Consider the following 25,249-nt stretch of genomic DNA (forward strand, 5'->3'; position numbering starts at 1 on the left):
TTAAGTCAAATAAAACTACTACTGTACATTTAAAATAAAACAAGATTGTATAATAAAGGTGTCTTTAAGAATTTAGCACACATACATTCATACAAAAAAATTCATACACACATTCACTATCACCCTATCCGTCCTCCAAAACCTACCCCAACTAACCCATCGCTGACATCGTTTCTAGCAATTTAGCTTTCAGTAAAGCTGCAAACCGATTTCGACTCCCTACTGACTTAATATGGTTAGGAAGGGAATTCCAAGCTCGACAAGCAGTAACGACAAATGATTTGTTGTAAGTTGAGGTTCGATGGCGGGGAATAAGAAGAATTGATGTACAGTTAGAAAAGGGTTTAGTTTATTATCTAGAATACTACTATTTGATATCAATGGAAAAAGTTCAGGGTATTCCTATGCCAATTAATAAACTGTTGAGCTTATCCAGTGACAATTCAGCTTATCGACCGATGTAACGGCCGCCTCTCATTGGTGGACACAACGTGGTCCCGTCTGTCTGTCCTCCGCATCCAGAAGGGTTTCGATGCCCCTTTTCTCGTACTTAGACGCCCGAGCAGTCATTCGTACCGTTAGAGATGTAAAATACCGTTATGTGTCAATAACCTATTACTATAGTGACGCCGTTAGTTAGTATCACGTTCCTGTAATAAGTTACTAGCCGACCACGCTCGATATTATCATCACGCTGTTACTGAACTGACGTTATTAAGTTGCAAGAAAACTGATTCAAACTAAATCTACCTGTGATATTTATATTGTTAGACTACTTTGATATATACTAATTATAAACGGTATATTTAAATTTTTCAATGCACAATACAATTATTTTTGGTATATAGAAACTTAACTAACTCACTAAAATGTAACATTTAGATTTAGTAGACTACTTATAAACTATATGATAACTAAGAACGAACACTTAAATGACTAATAAGTTTGGTTTCCTTTCATTTTTCAAAAAACAAGTCTACGTTTATATTTTGATAATTATATTTTATTTATTTCTTATTATTTATTTCTATCTGATAATTTATTCCCTGTCCTTCCTGCACCATCACTTCACGCTACTACCTTATTAGTTTATCAGTAACGTAATACCAGGGAAGCGCTAGCAGAACTGGTCTGTTCATAACGTCATTGCTAGCGCGATAATAGCCTCGGCTGTTACTCAGTAACCAGATTACTGACGACAAATCATTCAGTACAGCTGTTATTTAAATAACAGGTTGTTACTGGTAACACGTTATCGCGGTAATACCACCCAATAACAATATACACTACAATATTCGTACAATATGGCCCAATTACGTTATATACCGCCCATCACTACGTGCAGTCGGAGCTGTTTTGGAGATGTCCGGTCGCGGTCACTCACAAAAGTCTCGCACTTTGTTCTCTTTTTGGCAAAGTACGTCTTGGGTCTCGATGGCCTCTTTCTCAAATTCGTTAGAAGTCGTGTACCGTCGGAGCCGTTCTGGAGATATGGTCCGGGCTCCAGTTTCTTGTTCTCGAATTTGGTTAGAATTTGCACCGTTTTCGGAATCGATCTAAACATGGCATGCTCCGGTCGCGGTCGCTCTCACAGGCCTAGGCCTTTGTTCTCGTTGTATTCTAAGTGGTGCTATGCATGGGTCTAGATGCCCTTTGTGAACGAGGTTTCCGAAGTAGTGCCGCGCTGAACTCCCTGGTGTACGATGAACATATGTTTCCTTTTTAAACTTGTGGCAATATTATTGTTTCTATAATAATGAAATAACACGCAAGTCAGTACATTGTGGGAATATTGTATAACAATATGGCAGAACAATTGTAGTCGGGTTGAAATTGTGAGGTTGAAAGGAAATTAGTTTGGACGCCGTTTAAATGCAACATATTGCGAAATACCAATTAGTTTGTTCCAAGAAAAAACGTATTAATTGATCCACTACAACCAATCAGTCAAAAACTTTTGAGTACGACTCTAGCCTACGCACAGGCTGCTTGCCCATGTAGGCTAATTTCCATTTTAGAATACATGTTAATATGTAATAAATAGTTTACTTAAATTATATAAATAATATTTATCCAACTACTGTATTTAAAATTAAATTGTTTTATTTTATCGCCACTTAGTAGGTATAGTAAAAGGGTAATTTACTATTTATCAAATGTAAATAAATCTAATATCTATGTGTATATGTTTTTGGAAATAAAAAATGTTTCTATTCTATTCCATTCTAAATGTATTGTTGATCTTGTTGTAGCCTCACATTAATGCTACATTTTGCTTATTTCATAAAAAAATCGTGTAAAAATTATAAAAAGTTAAATTCATTGAGTGAGAACTAAGAAACCGTTCCAATAAAATCAATTATATTCATGCAAAATAACGTTGTACACTCTAAACCATTTACTAAGTAGAGGATAATAGAAAAAAACAGAAAATATAATAAATAATGTTACTATTTTAATAATTATTATTATTTAATAATAATAATAAATTCATTATTACCCTGCGACAGCTGGGAAATAATAAAGCTAATCTAGAGTTTCAAACGAACGGCCGTTTACCAACACTATATATTTACAGTGTAAAAGTAACGATAATGTGGAGACAAGGATAGAGTACAGAACTGCAAGAGCAAAAGTGGGAGCGAGCTATAAGTCAAGGGTAGTGTCGGCGGCAGGGTGTAATCGCCGGGCGGGTGGCCTAGGAGCGCCGTCCATTACTAGTGGAATATATCAAAGGAAATGGAACTTCTCCCCTAAGGACGGTCAAATTGGCGCGAACAGCTCGGTTCCGCTCTAACAGCTGTGAATGTTTCAGTGGACCGTCCGCCGCGCCGGGTCTGTCGTCTTGTACCGCTTCGTTTGTGCGCAAACATCAACAAGCGTCATGCATGGCACATACCTGTACACGGTGTAAACCTGCTTGGAATGAAAATCGAATTCATTATAATTAAACTTGGAATTGGTTTTAGTTTGATAGACCGTTTTTTCTCGAATACTATTTAAACTTTCATCTTATATTCCCATTTAACAAAGCTATTTTATGTCAAATTAGGCTGTTTTATCTTTATTATATTGCCTATATAATTATTCACAAACAAAAATAGTACTTGGTAATGTCATAAACATTAAGTGGAATATGTATTACGTTGGCATATATCTTTAAAAATTGTAATTGCTTCGTCTGTGATTTAAATTCTACGACTTTTACAATATTAACTAGATAAAACACAGAAGAACTGTAAAATAATAGACTATACGAAGTAAGAATATGTACTATATAGTACCTTTTATGTTGGATGTACCTTTTATAAAGTTTGTTCTATATATATGCTAAATAACCAGGCGTAAAAAGTATGCGATAAATCTTTAAATGCCAACATTAATATTGAAATTGTATTTGCTATACCATAATAATAATGGTCAATAATTGGAGGTAAAATATGAAATAATTCTCATGATTGACTTTCTTTTGGACAAACCGTTTCTCGCATAAACATTATATTATAACAAAAATATAATTAACAATAAAGGTACCGGTACTCGTTAACGATTAACCACACCATTTTATAAGATATAAGTAATGAATACATACAAACAAAGTCAGCAACTACTGAAAATATTAATATTCGGCTTTATTCGAACTAATACTATTTTATGTTAAATAAATATCGAAATTAGTAATTTTGCTTATTTTCTTACTTGGGAAAGAGGAGGAAGAGTTTCGAACACTTGGGAAATATGAATTTGTTTTAGGCCAAAATATCCTACAATTGTGTTTTGATGGAAAGACTGAGCTTCATATGGAAAGAGTAAAAAACATATGAAATTACATAAAAACATATCCATAGTTGTTTCAAATTGTTAATTATATTTTTCACACCTCATTTTACACTCTAATATAAAGAGTTATTTATCTTTTATAAAGGGTAAAAAATGACAATATTTTTTTCTTTTTCACCAAATAAGTGTATAAACTTAATAAGATATAGTCCTATGTAAAATCAATAGGTTTTCAAGAATTTGGTTTTCTAATTTTTTAACAAAAAACTAATGAATTAGTATTTCATCTCTAAAAGTTAGCAAATTACTACAGTCATAGAAGTACTTTTACCTATACTATTCGTGAAACACGAGTGGGAACATGGATAGTGTGTACTCCCAAACTATCAAACATTCAAATAGTCCCCAGTTCTGTAGTGTATCTATTATCTTCATAGAGGGCTAAGATTTATCTATAATTATATATCAATAATATTTTCATAATGTTTCGAATATACTTGTATGATAATTTCAATAATATTATAATATATACATTTTTATATATATTTTAATTTATTAACTCCTATAAATTTGCTTTTACTGCTCCATAGAAATGTATTTGTTAAGTAAGCGTATGAAAGCCTGTTAGGCTTGTAATGGAGAATTCTTTAGGATTTTGTTTTAATCGTCCAATTAAAGTGGGGTTTTGAACACAATCAATAGTAAACAATTCTTATGAAACTACAATCTTGTCTACTAATATACTGTCTTTACCTCACTTAGTTGTTCTTTATGAAGGCAGATTTTACCACTCGTAACGTTGCATATTTTTAAATTATGGTAACTGCCTAAATTTAAGTTCATACATAGCTTACTTTGTTTTTGAAATATCCAGTGGAAAACATACACACATACGAATAAAGACGCACAAAATATTGTTTTCCCAGAACCTTTAATGATACCTTATCGAAGTGAACAATATCAAAATATTTCATGCTTATAGCTAAGTTTATTATTGTCTCTTTGTTAACGCTAAACCAAATTCCAAGATCATGCAGGATTATCGAACTGGAATTATCGAATCTATATTGTCTGTATGCAAATAATTTGATACAACGGAGAATCGAAGAGCCCGACTTATTGTGACGAACGTCTTTCCAACCAATTCACCACAATTTTACATGTTAAAATCTCATATAATTAAATTCCGTTTGCTTTCAAATTTTTTTATTCTATGATTTTTTCGCTGTTATTACGTTTACCCATATACTAATGGAAACATATTCACTAACACTAAGCCAAATGCCGTAGAGTGACATACACAATCATTGAACTCAATATTTCTGATCGTTAATACTCAGCCAATTGGAAGCGCCTAGAATTTAAACTATGTAATGGTAATTAATCAATATTCACCTCCAATTTCTCTCATATTATTTAGGTTTCAATATAAAGCACATATACAGACCCAAAGTACATAGTATTCGTAATATTAACAGTAACAGTATTCGTAACAGTATTTAAAAAAGTAGTTGATCCCTGCAAGGAAGTTCCTATAACTTTTGCTATAACATTTTGTAAACTTATATATCATTATTAGTACAAATCTATTCAACCCTTTGTACTTTGCAGTTAGTTAATAATAGAAAATGCTGTTGCAGCTCCTTGAGACATAAACGGGACTCGTCATGCTCAAGTAATACAGTAACACCATTTGGCAAGGGAACGACGAACCATTCCCATTCCAGTAAATGAACCACGTTCCCTGCGAATAATCATTTGGCGACACCGCATGAGGCAATGGAAGCTGCGGAGCATCCAGATGGTTTTGCTAGACTACAATATTGGTGGGAAATACAGTTTTAATATCACACCTCGCTGCTGCCGCCGTTCAGTATGGAGATACATTCACACTCAATTTGTCGTTGTTCCGAGTAATGCAGCAATATTAACCAAAAGGCATAAATGCTATTTCTACGAGTATTTTAAAGCTAAATTTACTCCAAGAATGTAATGCCGTTTCTTTATACCAAAATTGGCAGGACTGGGTAGAGATTTTTGTTGGGTAACTTCCAGAAGATGTTTGCAACTTTTCTTACATCAACATTATTGACCATATTAAAACTCTTTGAAGCAGTTTTCAATATAAATCTACCACTTTTTTCAATATGCCTTTATTTGTTCAAAATTTTTAAATAACATATTTTCTATCTTATACACATATTTTAAATTACGTAATACTCTCAACCAACCAGCACGCACTAGGATTTCTGATGTTGTCACTATTTTAACAGATGACGTATGTTATCTTGATACTTTTCGTACAAAGCATAAAGCAAAAAACATCATGTTTAAATATAAAGTAAGCAATTAAAGATGAAAGTGAAGACATTAGCTACATATTCCAGTATATAGAACAAACAAAACGTGACCTTATGTGTTCTTGTAGTTAATGGTAAAGTACAGTTCAAACCCTCTTCTATCAACTTTACCACGAAGGAAACAGAGAAACATGCTCAGGATAGAGAACTTAGACGTACTGATATAGAAAATTTCGGATTTTGTTCAAATTATTATGCACAGACGTTTTTTGAAATGTAAAGTATCTTTTATTGCATAATCCATTATATCAAAATATAATAGTGTCCCTCGCTACCTTTCACTGGTCTCTTCAGCAGTAAAATATCATTTTATCTATTTTATGTGTGTACAGCTACTAAAATACCATCATCATCATCATCGTCAGACGTTTCCGTTCTCACGGGTCGTCGTCGTACACAGCCTCCTCTACTTTAGTCTATCCTTCCAGGTCTCCTGTTCATCCACCTGTATTTTCTGTAGTCCCCATCTCTCTATGTCTTTCCACACTTGGTCCTCCCATCTTCCTCTCGGTCTTCCTCTTGGTCTTCTTCCTCCTTCCTCCTTCTCCAGTGCTATTCTAGGCATTCTATTATCTCCCATCCTCTTCACATGCCCCATCCACTGTATTCTTCTTCCTTCCATTGTCTCTTGCAGTGAAACTACCTTCAATCTTTCTCTGGTTATTTCGTTCCTTATTCTATCTCTTCTTGTAGTCTTCTCTATCCCTCTTAAAAAATCTCATTTCTGCAGCTTGCAATCTGCTTAAATCATTTTTAGTCCACGTCCACGTCTCTGCTCCATATAATAAAATTGGTTGGAAATAAGATTTATACATCAATACTTTTGATTCTTTCCCAATGTTCCAACTCCACACAATCTTCTTCACCATATTGAAAAACTTTCCACTCTTCCATATTCTGTTTCCTATCTCTTCTCTTATTGTGCCCCTATCTGTTATGATACTTCCTAAATAACAGAATTCCTTCACCTTTTCAAGTCTTTTTCCTTCAACTACCACGTCTTTGTTATTTCCATCCCTTCTCTCTACTTTCATTACTTTACATTTTTGTATGTTCATCTCTAAACCATATTTCTTCGCCACTTTTGCCCATTTGTTTAACTCTCGTTCTAACTCTTCTTCCCTATTTTCCCATATCATTATGTCATCCGCATATGCTATTGTCTTAAGTTCTTCTGCTCCTCTGTTTCCTTGTACTTCTAGAATAATTTCATCCATTATAATATTGAAAAGGAAAGGTGACAATATGCTTCCCTGCCTTACTCCTCTCTCTGTTTTAAAAGTATCTGTATATTTTTCTTCAATTCTTACCCTGTTTTTACATATGCCGTACAGGTTCTTTATTCTTTCTACTATTCCCTCACGCAATCCTCTCTTTCTCATACTCTCCCATATCCTTTCTCTCAGTACCTTATCTTATTAAAATACCATAAGAAATGCATTAGAGCAAATAAATGCTATTCAGTGATAAAGCCTCTTAAATTTATTTAACTGTTGTGAGTATCATTTTTGTATGACAACACAATCATAAGTTTAAATAGTTTTAATTAACACTATTTGTAAATAATTAACTTTAAGGGTTTTGTAAAATGTACTTTTAACTGTACGGTTTAGCTAATATTAATTATGCATCACTTGTTCAGTACTATAATGCAGATATCAAATTCAAAGGTAATATCTACCTCTTACTACAAATGTAAAGACCGTTATAAAACCCATCTCAGTTATCTTTTGACAGAGGTAGGCTTCTCAGACTTGCTTATGTATGTATCTTCTTGATCAGACCAACAGAGTAAACTCTGAGCACCAGAAATATCTCAGTATATATATAATATTTTTTAAATTTTAAAAAAGATGTTCAAACTGTGGTTTTAAAGATTTAATAAGTGTCAGATGGTTTAAATTCATTATCGAAGATTCAATCCGTAAGGAAATTTTTATTTTGTGACAATTTGACATGCTTGTTCTAAATTTATTATTTTTTTGGGGTTTTAATTTTTTCGTATTTATTTTATAGAGTCTTGAAAAAGATTCTTTTTGTGTGTTACTATGTACATATTCTTTATCGGGAAACAATATAAAATCAACTATGGAACACAAAAAGTACTAAGACCAATGTAAATTATAATGTCCATAATTATCCACTTTCTAACATATCTTCTTAATCGTGGCAAAAAAGCAAACCCAACATTTGCCTCTGAAATATGATTCACTCGAACCTAAAGTGCTCATAGAAACGCAAAACCTACAAAATAGAGTGCACGAAACCACGGGTAACTGCTAGTAATGATTAAAAGAAAACATATGATTCCCTGTAAGAGAAACAATTTTAATTTTTTTTTAATTTTAAAGTAAGATCATTTTCATTTTCTTTTAATTAGTTTAATTTTTAATTTAAACTCTATAAAAACGAGTGGGTTTAAATAAAAACTTTAAGAGACAAAAATGTTTGTTAAAACCTTTTTAATGGAGAAATCAGTATTTTGTTGACTTAAAGTTTTTATTAAGGGTTAATTTAGTTTTAATATTTTATTAGTATTAGATGTCCTACTACAATCTGATTTGCATAGCAAAATTTTATTAGATATTTATTCACAACCATTTGTTTTGGAAATCGTTTAAATTGCAGTTTACCTTATTTTTTTGCGTCTCTTAAAACAGTTACAGAAATTTAAAATCTACAACCATATTTTCTGTTCGAATACTTTTCAACTTAGATGAATTTTAACTGGTAAACTGAAATAGGGGGTCTTTGCGGACTTAATCTCAATTAATAATCACTAAAAGCAGACGCTGGAAATAAAGTGTTGCTTCAGATTAGTGCAGCAAGCCTGGATAGCCAATACTTGATACGTAACATTCTGGGAATTCATTTCAATTAGTTTGCATACGTGTCAATATCTTTGAAAAATAGTTTTATAGAAAAGCATTTTATTAAAAACATATCATCTATTTAATAAATCAGTAGGACACGCTTAAGAATAATTTAAAATGGATGCCGTACGTGGAAAGTGACAGCTAGTCCTTGAAAATCCAACATATTCGTATACCTTTAATTGGTTCCTGATGCTGGCAGCTAAGACCGGCACCGTTACCAAGCCCATTCATACCTCAGCTCTCACGATTTCCAATTATCACAAAGATTACGACCAGCACTCTCCGGGCCAGATTGATTGGCTTAAATGTACGCTGGGGCCAGCTCAACATCACATTAATATTTTCCCTCACAATTTTCTCAAATATTTAAACCTTATCGCAGATCAATATATATTTACATCTTTCAATAGCACCTTTAGACCGTATCAGGTGCTATCAGATTGGCTAATTTACCGTTATTGCTGCTGATTTCAATCACTACTTCATTGCTGATTCTGTTCAAACCGTATCCTAAATAAACCATTTAATTAACCAGTCTCTCATTCAACTGATGCAATTACAGAATGCTAAACATTGGCAGCTCCATGTGTTCAGTGGCAAATCACTGTATCGCGAGTGTTGGTGCAACAAGGTTTTTGATACAATAAGCGAACGTATTATGCGAGTGCCTGGGGGTTTGGAAGCTCAGCAGCTGAGGTGTTTCCAGCTTTCAGAGTTTCGTATTTTAGGAAAATCAGATATGCCGTTTCAATTTCGGTATTCCAATTTGAATGCTCATTAGTGTATTAGTGTACTTCATGGGTTTTATCGCAGATTAATACCGTTTGCATGAAAATTTACATAGATACATGAAGAACATAGACAACCCGGTATTTGCTATATACGTATCAATGTTGTGTTATATTTACAACATTATTTATATAACATTAGAATTTTTATCTGAGCTATTAAGTGCAACTGTACAGTCATTGTGGGAGTAAATTTTTGTGTCACCATCTTTCATATTGTAAGTAAAATATTATTTTAGTAATTTTCAAATAGTTTTTGAGTTTCCCATTTTTTTATTCACAAAATTATTAATAATAACTATGAACTAAAAATTGCGTTCATTAAAACGTAATAATTATAGTTATCTCTTGGACTAGCTTTTAAAGTTATGCATATAAATTGAAGTAAACTAAATACACCATCGTACCAAAAACTGTTTATCAATTGTCTCTTCATATTATTTCATTTAAATTATCTTTAGGGTTTAGAAATCAACTCATTACTATCTTGGCTTCATATAGCAAACCTTTTGGTACTCGGTAGACATAAATCGACCCTTTCGGAAAACTGTTGGTTTCTTAGAGACACATTCTGTAGTAATCGGAATTCCGAATTAAAGATCGCAAAAAGGATCAAAATCTCCAAAAAATTTATAATTTTTCAACCAAAATATTAAAGCAATTTTTTCTTTGTTAATTCATTTTTATTAATGGATTTATACGTTAAAACGAGCAAACTTTTAAAAAATTAAAAATTCCCATAAAACAAACTGTATTACTGTAGTACAATATTCTTTTAAGTAAATTAATGTGAAAAAATCAAAAATAGGCTTTTTATTGAAATTTTATACTACATAGAAAAGAAAAATGTATTATTGACACAAGCTTATAGTATTGGTTTGGACAATACAAAATATATATAAAACATTTTTCCTCGTCAAAACATTCATAGCTCGCCAAAAGAAGTGGTCAATTCAATACGCTTTAAATTTATAAAGTCCACAAAAATTGTATGAATATTCCACCAACTAAACTACATACTATAATGTAACGTGTACTAATTTGTTTATGTGTTTACTGTTTATGTTTGATTTATTTTTACTATTCTAAACCGCATCTCCAGCTATGGCAGCTGTGACGTATATTACGAGTATATACCTTGACTGCTATAGATTGGACCTCCCTGGGACGTAACCCGAGAGCTTTCAGAGTACGAGCTAAGACAATATTCATTAATATATGGAAGAGGACGTTTACTGTTTTTATTTATTTATTTAATTTTTGTTATACGTATATTGATGTTAATATGCTACCTTTGATTTATTATTTCAAGGCTACTATATTTTATTAAATATAACTTGTAATACAGTATATAATAATCTTACTAACCGAATTAACAATAATTCAAATATATAAATATATGTGTGTGTGTGTGTGTGTGTGTGTGTGTGTGTGCATGTTTTTTAAATTCCCGCCAACATCGTTATATGACGTAATGCATTCAAGAATTACATTGTAGGAATAATAATTAAAGGGCTACAATTTCGGACCTGCCACTTCAGTATTTTCCCTTATTAAATATATCCTAAACTGGCTATTAATAAGATAAATTACACTCATTTTATCAACATGTTATTATGTTTACTATAAAAATTAAAAAACTAATTTTCGTTACAAAAGCTTGGATTATTACTGGCTCAAAAGGAACCCGTGTTGATGGAACAACTGCGCTAAATGTCGATTTTAGAAACCTTCCATTGTAACCGAGTCCTGTTAATTTCTTTTTCCGTACCCTGCACGAAGCCTTAAATTCTCTTTATGCTACTTAATAAAGTCTTTGTGTTCTTTCTAACTCCTTACAGTAAAATACTGTTTTTATTTTGACAATAACTGATTGTCTACCTGACAATGGAAAATTGTAAATAAATATTTTATTTTTTAATTCGTCCTAAGATAATAACAATCATTATATGTATCCATATTGAGAGACAATCATGATCTATAAGTTCAGTAACAGGGCATTAATAGCCGACTGCACAGGCAAACATCTTGAGTTGTTTGTCCTCTAAGAACAATTTAAATACTTTTACGCCTTATGTCGTAGAACTAAGGGAGACACCTCTTTTTAAACTCATTGTTAGTACGCACCCAACTACTTTTTGGACTGTTTATGCGTTTTTTTTAAACAACACACATTATTGTGTACTTCATTGCTTAGATACTAAAAATTCCCAACTTTTTGTTTGTTTTATTTACACATATTATTATTTTTACATATACGTATTTAAATTAATCAGTATTCCCTAGTAAATATTTTTATTGCTTTCACACGTTTTCTAATTATGAATATTTTTCACAATCAAATATTTTCAAATCATGAAGACCACTTTTTTAACAACTTATTTAACTGTATGTTTTTACTAATATTATTGAACGCAGTATACTATAAACATTTAACTAATTAAATTTTGGTGTGAAAAGTAATATAAAAATATTGTTCAATATTCACTACACTAAAATTGTGCTGTTTAAAATAGTTTATTGCACATTTACAATAATCAAAAATCTGTATTCACGTTAAAAAGCGCTATTATTTGCGCTGCGGGGAGGCCAAATTACTGGCGAAGGGAAGCAAAATTAACAGGCCTACATAATGAATGTATCGCGGTATATCTGACTCCGCAACAGTTAGAAAACCACTTGTTTCTTTACCCCTGTGTTTCCTACCTGCCTCCCCGAGTAATCTAGGTGGCTGTAATATTTAAAAGCTCTTGGAATTTCAACTTGGCTGCATTTCATCCTGCGAGATGGACATTGAAAAGCTTCTGCTTCGTGTAGCAAACGTTATTTTACTAATATTTGATAACTCCTTGTTTTACAGGTTTCCAGTTAGAGACAGTAAAACAATGAAGTTTTATTGATTAAAATCTTAATCGATATTAAATTGTAATTCATATGGCATCTTTTATGCACAGAGAAAAGTGTTTCTAAATACACATTCTGGTATATAAGAACTGCTAAGTACACCTATTACTGGAATCTAAGATCAAGATTAAAAAATAAAATATTAGTTCAAGGTACGACTTAATAGAGTACAGCATTGTGTGATATAAAGAACACGTACTCTTAAAGCTCTTAGATTAATACATTAGCGATGAAAATATAGGCGGAGTAAAAAAACCACACAATTCTAACAGTAATTAGTTTCTGTACAGTAATTCGTAAACACTGCACAAAACACTGCATTGTTGATTTAACATTATATAGGTTGTGTTTGTTTTCTCTCTTGATGTGGTTTTAATTAGGTCCCATACCATAAAGTCTTCCAACCTAGATATCCAGATTTATTTAATACGCTTTAAAACAATAAAATTTTATGAAAAAAACAAAACAAAACAGTCCCGTTTAATTAAGAGTGTGACACAATTTAAATATTCATGTAGTAAAAATATAAATAAATTCTCAAAGCGTTTGATAAATTGATACAATTACAGGCCTATTTACCAATCTTATTTTGTCAATTTATTTTATTCGATTTGAAAATAACGTAAATAATACCCTTAACAACAAAAGTTTACTTTAGCGTGTTAAGATACAGATTATACAAGGTGGATATATAACGCCTTCTGTTGATTTGAACTGTTTAGATGGAAATATATTTCCGTAAAGATCATCTATGGAAATAAATTGTTTTCAGTCTGATTCCGTCCACGGAAACGCGAAGCTCAGACAATGGCTTAAAGTGAAGCCAAACACAGCGTGAGGGAATCCACCTACAGAACATCAGGGTTGAAGAGGCGCTCTTCCCAGCGTTCTTGCAATTAGAAACTGTGAATATTTTATGTTGTAAATGATCCTTACTTGTTACACACTCTTCTTGAATGCGAAGGCTCATTTCTCAAACATTACCAGAGCTTCCTGGAAGTTTGGCTGTAATTTATTTACATTTAAACTCTGTTGATAAAATCACGGCAGATTGTATTGTGAGAGTTTGCTATATACAGGGTGTCCGTTTTATCTTGCCACAATTATTATTTCAAAACCGACTTAATCTATAGGAAAGTTTAAATCGCTCACTTCACTGTGAAAATTAAAAATATGATTTACGGTTTTATAGAAATATCAATATTCAATTCAATTTCTCCTGACTCCTTGTAGATCATCTCCTAATATGACGAAATGTCAGAGATTTGCATAAAAAGGAGGTATTAATGTGTAGTATTTACGTGTAAGGTTTTCACGCTTTGCCTGAAAAATGTACATGATTTACCTTCTGATTAATACTTTACTATGAAATTAAATATAGTTACATTCCTTCCTGTCGTCAATCTAACTTTTTATTGTGATGATAATTAGTTTGGGAAACTCTTTACCACTGTTAAATTAGTCATCAAATCGTCAAATACCAAATAAGTCGTTAAAATAAAGAAAGTTACATTCATTTCCTACGCTAATCGAACTTTTTTAGTTTGGTGATAATTAATTTCAGGATCGTTTTCCACCATTAAATTACGCCTGACCTTAAAAAGATGTAATCAACTTATTGTTATATGACTTTGTTTTGTTGTTCGCTGTATTATGTTTTGAAAATTCAACTCAAATATTTCGTTTGACAACCTGGAACCCTTCGGCAACGTTAGAAGGCCAGATATTTTTATGTTATCTACGTTGTATATCGCAGTCGTACTTATCTTACTGCCGCCCTTTTGTTACATGACAAGGAATGGAAGTCCAATTTAAATAACTTATCTTCTATGGTTAAATTTATATACACCAAAGTTAGACAAATTAAAGATTTTCTCCCTCATCATAAAATATAACTCCTTGAGAGTCCATTCTTAGACCTCTCATAAGTGGAAATCTGTTCCATGATGTATCTTAATAGCTAATCTTTCTATAACCAACTGACAAGAGAGGTACTACATATGGGGTAACCAATCTTATTAGTATGCTTCCAGGCCAGGCCGGTCAATATGACGTGTACAAGAGAGTATCACTAATGGAATTACTATGGTTGCTTGATGTATCTTAATAGCTAATCTTTCTATAACCAACTGACAAGAGAGGTACTACATATGGGGTAACTAATCTTATTAGTATGCTTCCAGGCCGGTCAATATGACGTGTACAAGAGAGTATCACTAATGGAATTACTAAGATTGCTTGATGTATCTTAATAGCTAATCTTTCTATAACCAACTGACAAGAGAGGTACTACATATGGGGTAACCAATCTTGTTAGTATGCTTCCAGGCCGGTCAATATGACGTGTACAAGAGAGTATCACTAATGGAATTACTATGATTGCTTGATGTATCTTAATAGCTAATCTTTCTATAACCAACTGACGAGAGAGGTACTTCATATGGGGTAACCAATCTTGTTAGTATGCTTCCAGGCCGGTCAATATGACGTGTACAAGAGAGTATCACTAATGGAATTACTAAGATTGCTTGATGTATCTTAATAGCTAATATTTCTATAACCAACTGACAAGAGAGGTACTACATATGGGGTAACCAATCTTATTAGTATGCTTCCAGGCCGGTCAATATGACGTGTACAAGAGAGTATCACTAATGGAATTACTAAGATTGCTCTTCAGATAAACTCAGCCATTGAAAACATGTTGTTTATTTGTCTTTAAAATATTGCCAGTTCATACAAAATACATGTACTTTTTTTACAGTAACAGTTCCAAATTTCAAAAATAATGTCAAAACATTGTGAGAGATTTTACATGCCCACATTTGTTCTCCCTTCTGTGTATTTATTACTTACAAGATTTGTTTAGTTTTGTTACAATTAATTCCGGAACAAATTAAATTTTTACACTTTACGTTTAAACTTGTTTTATTTATTGTTTTGTTTGAATATTTAATTTAAATTTAAGTATATTGCAATTCCTATTCTTTTATGCAAGCAACAAAAACTAATTCACAGACAGTTATAATTAGAAGGTATTATATTACCATACCACGTGACATAACAGGATTCGCTGGGGTTGCTTGCAAAACTTTTAATCCATAGCTCAATTTATTTTCGAGATGTCATGCAAACATATGGACAGAAGGAAATACATAATATAAAAAAAGAAGTTGACGCAAACATTGCGCATCATATAACTCATTCTTCAAGACTCATGCTAAATTTAAATTTTACACATGGAATCTTTTCGACATATTTAATTTTTTAAATGATGCATTCAAATTTTTGTTTCTTAAATTGGTTTTAGTAGTCTGAATAATAAAAGGCCTCACACCAAATCACAATAAAATGCTGTAGATGTTGGGCTACGTGTGTTAATATTAAACATGCTTGAATCTCTTACGTATGTATTTATTTTGGTTACAAATTTATTTATTCTTCTATGTTCCGATTACCATCATGGTTACTCATAAGAGCAAAGTTAAAATATTCGCTAACGCTCAACCAAACCCTATGGAATGGCATGCACCATTATCGAGCTCAGTGTTCCTCATATAGAAGTAAAGCCTCATGCACAATCTTTAGGCCAGTTCATTTCCAAGGCACCGTGAGAAAGGACAGAAAGTTTTTCAGCTATCGGAATAATAGGCTTCGCTAACTCTCAGCCAATTATGTAAATTAATGGACAGGACATGTCATATACAAGAACAGTTTTGAAAGTTTTATATAAATTAATAGCTTCTTAGTTTAGATTAATGATATATTTATTTGTTTGTTTTAATTTCATTGGAGCTTAAAAATATGTAATTGTTGTTTCGCTTTGAAAATTAACCCAATAAAACTATAATATTAAAATGTTCGAAGCATATATAGGCGTTTTGTGAATATTACACGAAATAGAGTTTTGCTTGGAATTGTATGTAGAGTTTTTTTTTTTTCATTCTTTATATTAATTTTGCACACAATTAGTACTTTATTTAAATTAAAACGGACTATTGTCTAAAATTTAATACTAATGCGTTATGTGAACAGCAATATATCCTGACATGACTCTAATATAAATCCCAAAATTTAATGAAAAAAAAACCATAAATTTATAGTAATATAACTAAAGTATCTATACCACTGACCGAAAGCAAACCAGAAATAACACTGTAAAAGGTTTCCTGTCGGATAATTGAGGTGGCTGTGAATGTGCAAAGATCATTTACAGTGTTAAATATTTAACACACGTTAATTGAATCCTCTCTGTGTAGAGGCTTGCCTCACTTGCCAGCTCGTCTGCAGAAGATTACGTTTCAGCTGCTTTAGATATTAGCTCCATACTTTTATGAATTACATGACTACTTTATATTTATATTTAGCTCTTAACGTACCATAGTTAATCATTACTGAACAGTAACTTGTTCAGGATGCAGTGTCCGGAAATTCAATAACTAATGTAAAATGTAAAAGTTAAATGGAGCAACTTTTACTCGTTTTTTCAGCATCTATAATATGCTTTATTTTTAAAGTTTAAAGTCTAATTATGAAGAACTGCATGAGTTAAAAATACAAAAATATATTAAATAACTAAATATTTAATTCTATTAAGGAAATCTAGCTTTTAAAAATAGGTATATTCATTATGTAAGCATGCTTATAATCCATTCAATAAAAATATTGATAAAGATTTTTAGTTTTATACTGTAAGAAATAAAAAATAAATTTTCTCTCTTTTATGACATCTGCATTTATTTTGTAACGGTTTTAAATAATGATTTTAAATAAGAATAATATATATATACAACAACTTAAAATATGATTAAAATTCTGAATAACTATATATGTTTATTACCATTTTACATTTTGCTTTTCTATGGAAACGACCTACGAACACAATATGGAAAAAATTCTACCTAGTAATCTATATTCTGAAATACTGCATACATTATATATATATATATATATATATATATATAAATATATATATATATATATATATAATGTATGCAGTATATCATTTTACATTTTGCTTTTCTATGGAAACGACCTACGAACACAATAAGGAACATTCTACCTAGTAATCTATATTCTGAAACACTGCATACATTATATATCTCTGTGTAAATTACTCAAATACTGAGGAACCATTATATCTGGTGACATATACTATGGTGTACGTCCTACATTTTCTTTCCTTTATGCACTTACGCTCTAGTTGTACAGAGGAAACATTTTACTTGGTGACCTACACTCTGACATGGGTGTTAAATGAACATCCTTTGTGAAAGACAGACTCACAAATCGAAGAACCATTCTATCTGATTACTTATGTATATCATTTATTTGGGTTCATAGTACTACGTCATAATTGGTCTATTGTCTCATTTACTTATAAAACCTAAAATACCGTAGTTTCTCAAGTTTTATCACATTTTACATCCATTAAATTACTCATTACTGACATGTATACATAGTTATATAACATTATATGATTTCCGTCAGCAGATCTTTTTTTTATTTTTTAATGATTTATTTAATGAAATAAATAATTATGTATATTTGCATAGAATGATGGATGTTAAGTAAATTGATAAGGTACTTAGTCGATACTTCAAGCCTAGGTGATGAAGCGAGTAATCAGTTAATTCGGTGAGATTAGCAAGTTTATCAACAAGAAGAGGTCAAGTCGGATGGCCCTTGAGGGAGAAGTGACGATGTTACTTGCTAAAACATTGATACCAGCAAACTAGAATCCTGCCTTCCAACACTTGCGTCACACTCACAGTTCTGCTTCTCACCTCAGGACTTGATATCTTCAACATTTAGATATTACAAGACAACACATAGCAGTGTTTAAAACAACTAATTCTATACATTTATCTAGTTAAAAATCCGCACTCTACAGTAAAGGATTTTAACAAAGAGATCATATATCCGATACCCCTGATTTGTAATAATCAGTAATAACTGGCCTTCGAATTTAGACGTACTTATATTGAATCGTAATAATAGAACTAAATAAATATAATTTCTGACTTGTTTTAATACTTTATTTACGTTTTGAACATAGTTATGTGAAGACTTTTGTTTATTCCTGAGTGTTTAGACGTCAAATTATACCTCAGTTTGTTTTTGGTTGAAGTAATTATAGTAATTTAGTAAGTTAATATTAAAAATAATACATATAACGAACTTTGTCTGCCCCTGTACAAGTAACGCCTAAACGCACTAAATGTAATAACAAAATAAGAATTTTCCGCTCATCGATTTCTTATTTGTTACAATATATTTTACAATGTATTGCTATATTAAAAGTTATATTACGACGCAGAATAGTAATAAATCTGACGTCTTCATTGTAGACAAAAGATTTGTCTTCTTGACAAGACAATCATGCAACGTAATAGTCTAGTTTGCTTCATTTCTGACCTTTCGTTCTTCTTCCATTGCTAAACATCCATTACAAGTTTTACATGTTTAATTAGTAATCGGTTACAATTCTATTTCATATATTATTGTTTAATGAAAATGTAAGATATGTAAAATATCCGGATTAAACTATTGAATTTATTATAACTAACACCGATTGAATGTAATTTTAATGAGACTGTTAAAAATACGTAATACGTGTGATTTGTATTAGAAATTTGTGATAATGCAGATGTAACAAGTGTCTAAGAAGCAGGCATGATAGCTCTATAGTTTTAATATATTTATTATAATAGAGTTTTAAATTAGATACGGATTAAAATTATATGGTTTATTTATGAAATCTCATGTAAACTTAATGCCTGATATCATTAATAGCTTTACATATAGACTATTACATTTGCTTGATAACCAGTTTTATATGTAGATTTTTTTTAATCTGCTTATTGAAATCGCCCTCATGACGTACTTTCCAAGATATTTTTCCATTATCGTCAAATATGACCACCAGAATAAAAAACTGCCATAATTTGCAATTTTCAATTAAACATAAGCTTGCAAACACGATAACGGTCGTAATTTTTAACATATCCAGACTAAATAACAATACAAATTCTGTACTTGCTTGGATGAGTTTGTTTAATCAGTCTTAACTAATAAAATTTTTCAAGACGGCAGTCATTCGCATTTGAGAAAACATTTTGATTTAACTAATTACCAAAATAAACTCGAAACAATACTTTAAAAATATATATTATACAATTAAAAATCACTTTCATTCTTGAACTTTTTCTATATCTCCCAAGGTTTCAAGAAAGCGATCATTCAAAAGTTTGAAGAGGAATAGTTATATACATTTTATTACACATTGTAGTTAAAAAAATAGTGTTTTAGAATTATCAAGCCATTTACAATACTTTCTTACTTATGTTTTTGATTATATTGTATATTATAAATTCGTTTACTAATATTGTATCACTTTGTATTAATAATATTTTTTTATATCCGGATTTCCCAATTTTAAGTATATACATTTTGATAATAACTGTGAACACGATTACTGCCATATTTCTTAAGATATTACGACTGTATTTAGTAAAAAGGCAGTACTTCCGCATATCATAGATAAGTACGTTAGTCAGTCTCAACTAGAAAACGTTAAAGATTTCAAAATGGGGAGTCCATTCCATGGACTCGGTGGGAAGAATCCCAAAACAAAAAATGAAGTTATCTCTAAATTTTTGACCTCTATAACTAAATTTAGATGTTTTAACCATTGCAACACGTTTTCCATATTATTAAGGATATAAAATAGATTTTACATTTAAATTAGTGGTTAATTGATGTAATGGAATTCTTGCCAAAAGACGATTATTAATGATAGACTTATTTATTATTTAATATATTTCATACAATCAAACTCATATAAGTATAAAACTAGATAAGATAGTTTTAGGTCAGGAGCAGAGTTATAAGACATTATTATAGTTATAAGGAGTTATAAGCAAAATTATTGTTTATTAGTTTTTGTTTAGTTAATTTATTCGTTACGAGCTTGATATCTTTTGCAATGTAAACATTTTAATATGTAATATGAAAGTTGTTTTAATGTGAAATTATCAATGGACTCCTTCAAATTTTATATTCCGTGATATATAGTAAGAAGTATTTATTCTTAAAAATTTATACCTTTTAAAAATGTATGTACTATATCTATCTGATCGTTCAAAATGTATGCTTATAGAGCAATACTATCTATATAAGTAATTACATGTTTTAAACACATTTACAGTAAACAAAGTTCGGTCATTAATAATATTCACTATAGGTTAAGTATACATAATAATATTAAAACGGATTTGTATTTTTCTTAAAAGCGTGTGCAGTTCCGAAGATTCTTCACATGGCAGCGTATAGTCGAGCCTGGCTGGAGGGGTCACAACGATGGCACCTGATGTAATATTAAAGTACACTGCGCCAGACGACTGTTTTACATCTACATTATCGCAAACACACCATTATCTGTTCTCATTTAAATTACATTCTATCGGTGTACACACAATTTAGAACGTTTTGTTATATAGTTATAGTTATATGGTATACATACAGTAAATTCAATAGGTTCTATCCTGACATTTTACAAATCTTACATTTTCATTACAAACAATTTAGAACGTTTTGTTATATAGTTATAGTTATATGGTATACATACAGTAAATTCAATAGGTTCTATCCTGACATTTTACAAATCTTACATTTTCATTACACACAATTTAGAACGTTTTGTTATATAGTTATAGTTATATGGTATACATACAGTAAATTCAATAGGTTCTATCCTGACATTTTACAAATCTTACATTTTCATTACACACAATTTAGAACGTTTTGTTATATAGTTATAGTTATATGGTATACATACAGTAAATTCAACTGGTTCTATATCCTATTATTTTATATCCTTAATAATATGGAACACGCATTGCAATGGTTCGAACATCTAAATTTAGTTATAGAGGTCAAAATTCATAACTTCATTATTTGTTTTGGGATTCTTCCCACCGAGAAGGGATCCCACCATTTTGAAATCTTTAACGTTTTCTAGTTGAGACTGACTAACGTACTTATCTATGATATGCGGAAGTACTGCCTTTTTACTAAATACAGTCGTAATATCTTAAGAAATATGGCAGTAATCGTGTTCACAGTTATTATCAAAATGTATATACTTAAAATTGGGAAATCCGGATATAAAAAAAATATTATTAATACAAAGTGATACAAATATTAGTAAACGAATTTATAATATACAATATAGTCAAAAAGATAAGTAAGAAAGTATTGTAAATGGATTGATAATTCTAAAACACTATTTTTTAGCTACAATGTATAATAAAATGTATATAACTATTCCTCTTCAAACTTTTGAATGATCGCTTTCTTGAAACCTTGGGAGATATAGAAAAAAGTTCATGAATAAAAGTGATTTTTAATATTTTTTAATTATTTTTTCGAGTTTATTTTGGTAATTAGTTAAATCAAAATGTTTTCTCAAATGCGAATGACTGCCATCTTGAAAAATTGTATTAGTTAAGACTGATTCAACGAACTTATCCAAGCAAGTACAGAATTTGTATTTTTATTTAGTCTGGATATGTTAAAAACATTACGACCGTTATCGTGTTTACAAGCTATGTTTAATTGAAAATTGCAAATTATGGCAGTTTTTTATTCTGGTGGTCATATTTGACGATAGTGGAAAATGGTCTTGGAAAGTACGTCATGAAGGAGATTTCAATAAGCAGATTAAAAAAATCTACATAAAAAACTGGTTATCAAGCAAATTTAATAGTCTATATGTAAAGCTATTAATGATATCAGGCATTAAGTTTACACGAGATTTCATAAATAAACCGTATAATTTTAATCCATATCTAACTTAAAAATCTATAATAATAAATATATTAAATTATAGAGCTATCATGCCTGCTTCGTAGACACTTGTTAAATCTGCATTATCACAAAATTTCTAATACAAATCACACGTATTATTTTTAACAGTTTCATTAAAATTACATTCAATCGGTGTTAGTTATAATAAATTCAATAGGTTCTATCCTGACATTTTACAAATCTTACATTTTCATTACACGATAATAGAATCGTAACCAGTTACTATTTCAAAATGTAAAACTTTTAATGGATGTTTAAAAATGGAAGAAGAACGAAAGGTCAGAAATGAAGCAAAGACTATTACGTTGCATGATTGTCTTGGCATGTTGACAAATCTTTTGTCTACAATGAAGATGTCAGATTTATTACTATTCTACGTCGTAATATAAACTGCAATATATAAAGCATAACAATACACTGTAAAATATATTCTGCCATATGAGCAGAAAACTTTTATTTTGCTATTACATTTAGTGCGTTTAGGCGTTACGTGTGAATGGGCAGTCAAAGTTCGTTAAATGTATTATTTTAAATTAATTCCAAATGGCCTTGCAATAAAGAAATAAATATTGGAAAAATTATACTTATTTACAAGTATCTCAGATGTCCACATAACTACATCCAAGACGTAAATAACACAGTAACTCAATGCAGAAATTATATTTAAAGATTTTTAGCGAGTTATATTCACACGATTCAAGATAAGTATGTTTAAACTCTAAGGCTAGATTTTACTGATTATTAAAATCAGGGGAAACGCGCCATATTAAGTTGGAAGATTGAAAAAAATATATAGTAGGCAAGCATAAATAAAACCAATTTCACGTCCTTTCCTAACACGATCCAGCCATCTGTTTCGGACATCGTTTATTCTTTTGCGGAATAAATTTGTTTAGTTATTGCTGTAATTTCTAATGGTGATTACTGAATCACTAACTCTTAATAATAATAATAGTTATCATGTATATTAGCATAAAATATAGTTATTGATCTTTCAAAATAAATATTTATTCCACTTCACAAATATTTGGAATATAACCAATTGACCATAATATACTACCTATAGTACTATATAACATATACGTATGTATACTATATAATAATTTTATAATATAGTATGTTATAATGGTACTCGTCAATGTTGACATCGATTAATACTTAGCAAGTAAGTTACTCAATAGAGGTCCTTCAAAATAATGTTCGTCTGTATATGGTTAAGATCTTAAGGGGATTCCCTACTGAAAAATTACCAATTTTTACAAAAACAATTGAAATTAACTTTTATATTTATTTCAATTCTATGGCTTATAAGAAACCATAAAAACATAACATTTACTATAATATAACTTTTCATCAATGTGAAAAAATATTTGAAGAGGAGCACGCACACCTACTTTTGGTCTAGTCAGCCAGTGTCAGAACCAGACTCTAGCAATCCTTTTTTTAGTAATAATATAGCAAATATAGCCTTTTCTTTCTTGTTAGTGGTTTATTAGGCCTACATATGTCTTCAATATATAAATATACCATTCACCGACTACAAGTACCAGTATGGTAAGTTACTTTCATCTATAGCTACTAAATAGCTTGTGTAAACTTCAAACGCTGATTCCCGCAGATTTAAAATGTTTATATTTTTCACACAAAAGTTCTTATAACTTTTTAGCTATTAAAGCTAAAGCAGTGAAACTTTTACTACATATTATTTAGTGCATGGATATTATTATATGTTAAACAAAAGTTTAAATAAAAAATAATTAAAAATACTATTTATAAAAATGTTTTAAAATTATATTGTCAAGCCATAAATTTAAAACTATTTGAAAAATAAACTTGAGCATGTACGAAAACTTAGTACTTGTCATGTTCTTAAAAATGAGACAATAAACAATAATATTGGTTCATTAGTTACAAAGTTATAAGACATTCAAAATCCCATGTATTTTTCTAAAAAAACAACTCAAAAATTCCAAAAAGGAGGTAAATATATGTATATTTTTAAAATATAACGGTGGCAATCATTATTCTAGGACCAAAGGAACCCAAATATATACATATTATAATCATTAAACATGTTTTAATGAAAATCACTAGTTTCAGTAGGGAATCCCCTTAATTTACAAAATGGATGTAGCAATACAGGCGTGTGAACAGTGTAGAACTTGTATTTAATGGAGAGCAAGTACTGTCTACTAGAGGAGGGCTTTGATGCAGGTGTTATGTCAGTGTTTGTTATTGTAGCAGCTAAGTGATAGACTGGGCATGATGACTGTGGTAACACACTCCTCTAATTACTCTCGCAATCAATAAGCCTATAAACCGTCATTTTAATTTCCGAAGCACGCGTACTGCTGAACGTCCATGCTCTCTCCAAAGCCAATGTGTACTGATAATATAGGCCAGCCTGTTGAATATAAATGTAGGGTAATCCCAACCCTCTTAATTCAGGGTTGGAGGTATTTTAACTTCATAATTATTGTTCATTCGGGTAAGCACAACCGGTTAATACTTTTCATGCATTTATTAGATAGAATCCATTACGTGTACTAACTCGTACCAGCGTGTACAAGCTTCCATATTCATTTTTAAATTTTATTGATTGGAAATGAACATTTTATTCAGTAAATGCTCGGAATGAGGACAAATAAATCTTGGAATAAAAGAGTAATGA

The 25,249-nt window shown here is 30.7% G+C and overlaps 1 protein-coding gene across 1 annotated transcript in view; it reads right to left on the bottom strand.

Annotated features, from left to right (window-relative positions):
* LOC124355483 (lachesin-like) overlaps window positions 1-25,249 on the bottom strand; it is a 222,714-nt gene that overhangs the window by 67,017 nt on the left and 130,448 nt on the right. The gene's annotated exons all lie outside the window — the stretch shown is intronic.

The sequence above is a fragment of the Homalodisca vitripennis genome, chromosome 2, assembly GCF_021130785.1.
Source record: "Homalodisca vitripennis isolate AUS2020 chromosome 2, UT_GWSS_2.1, whole genome shotgun sequence".
In the NCBI taxonomy this organism is placed as follows: Eukaryota; Metazoa; Arthropoda; class Insecta; order Hemiptera; family Cicadellidae; genus Homalodisca; species Homalodisca vitripennis.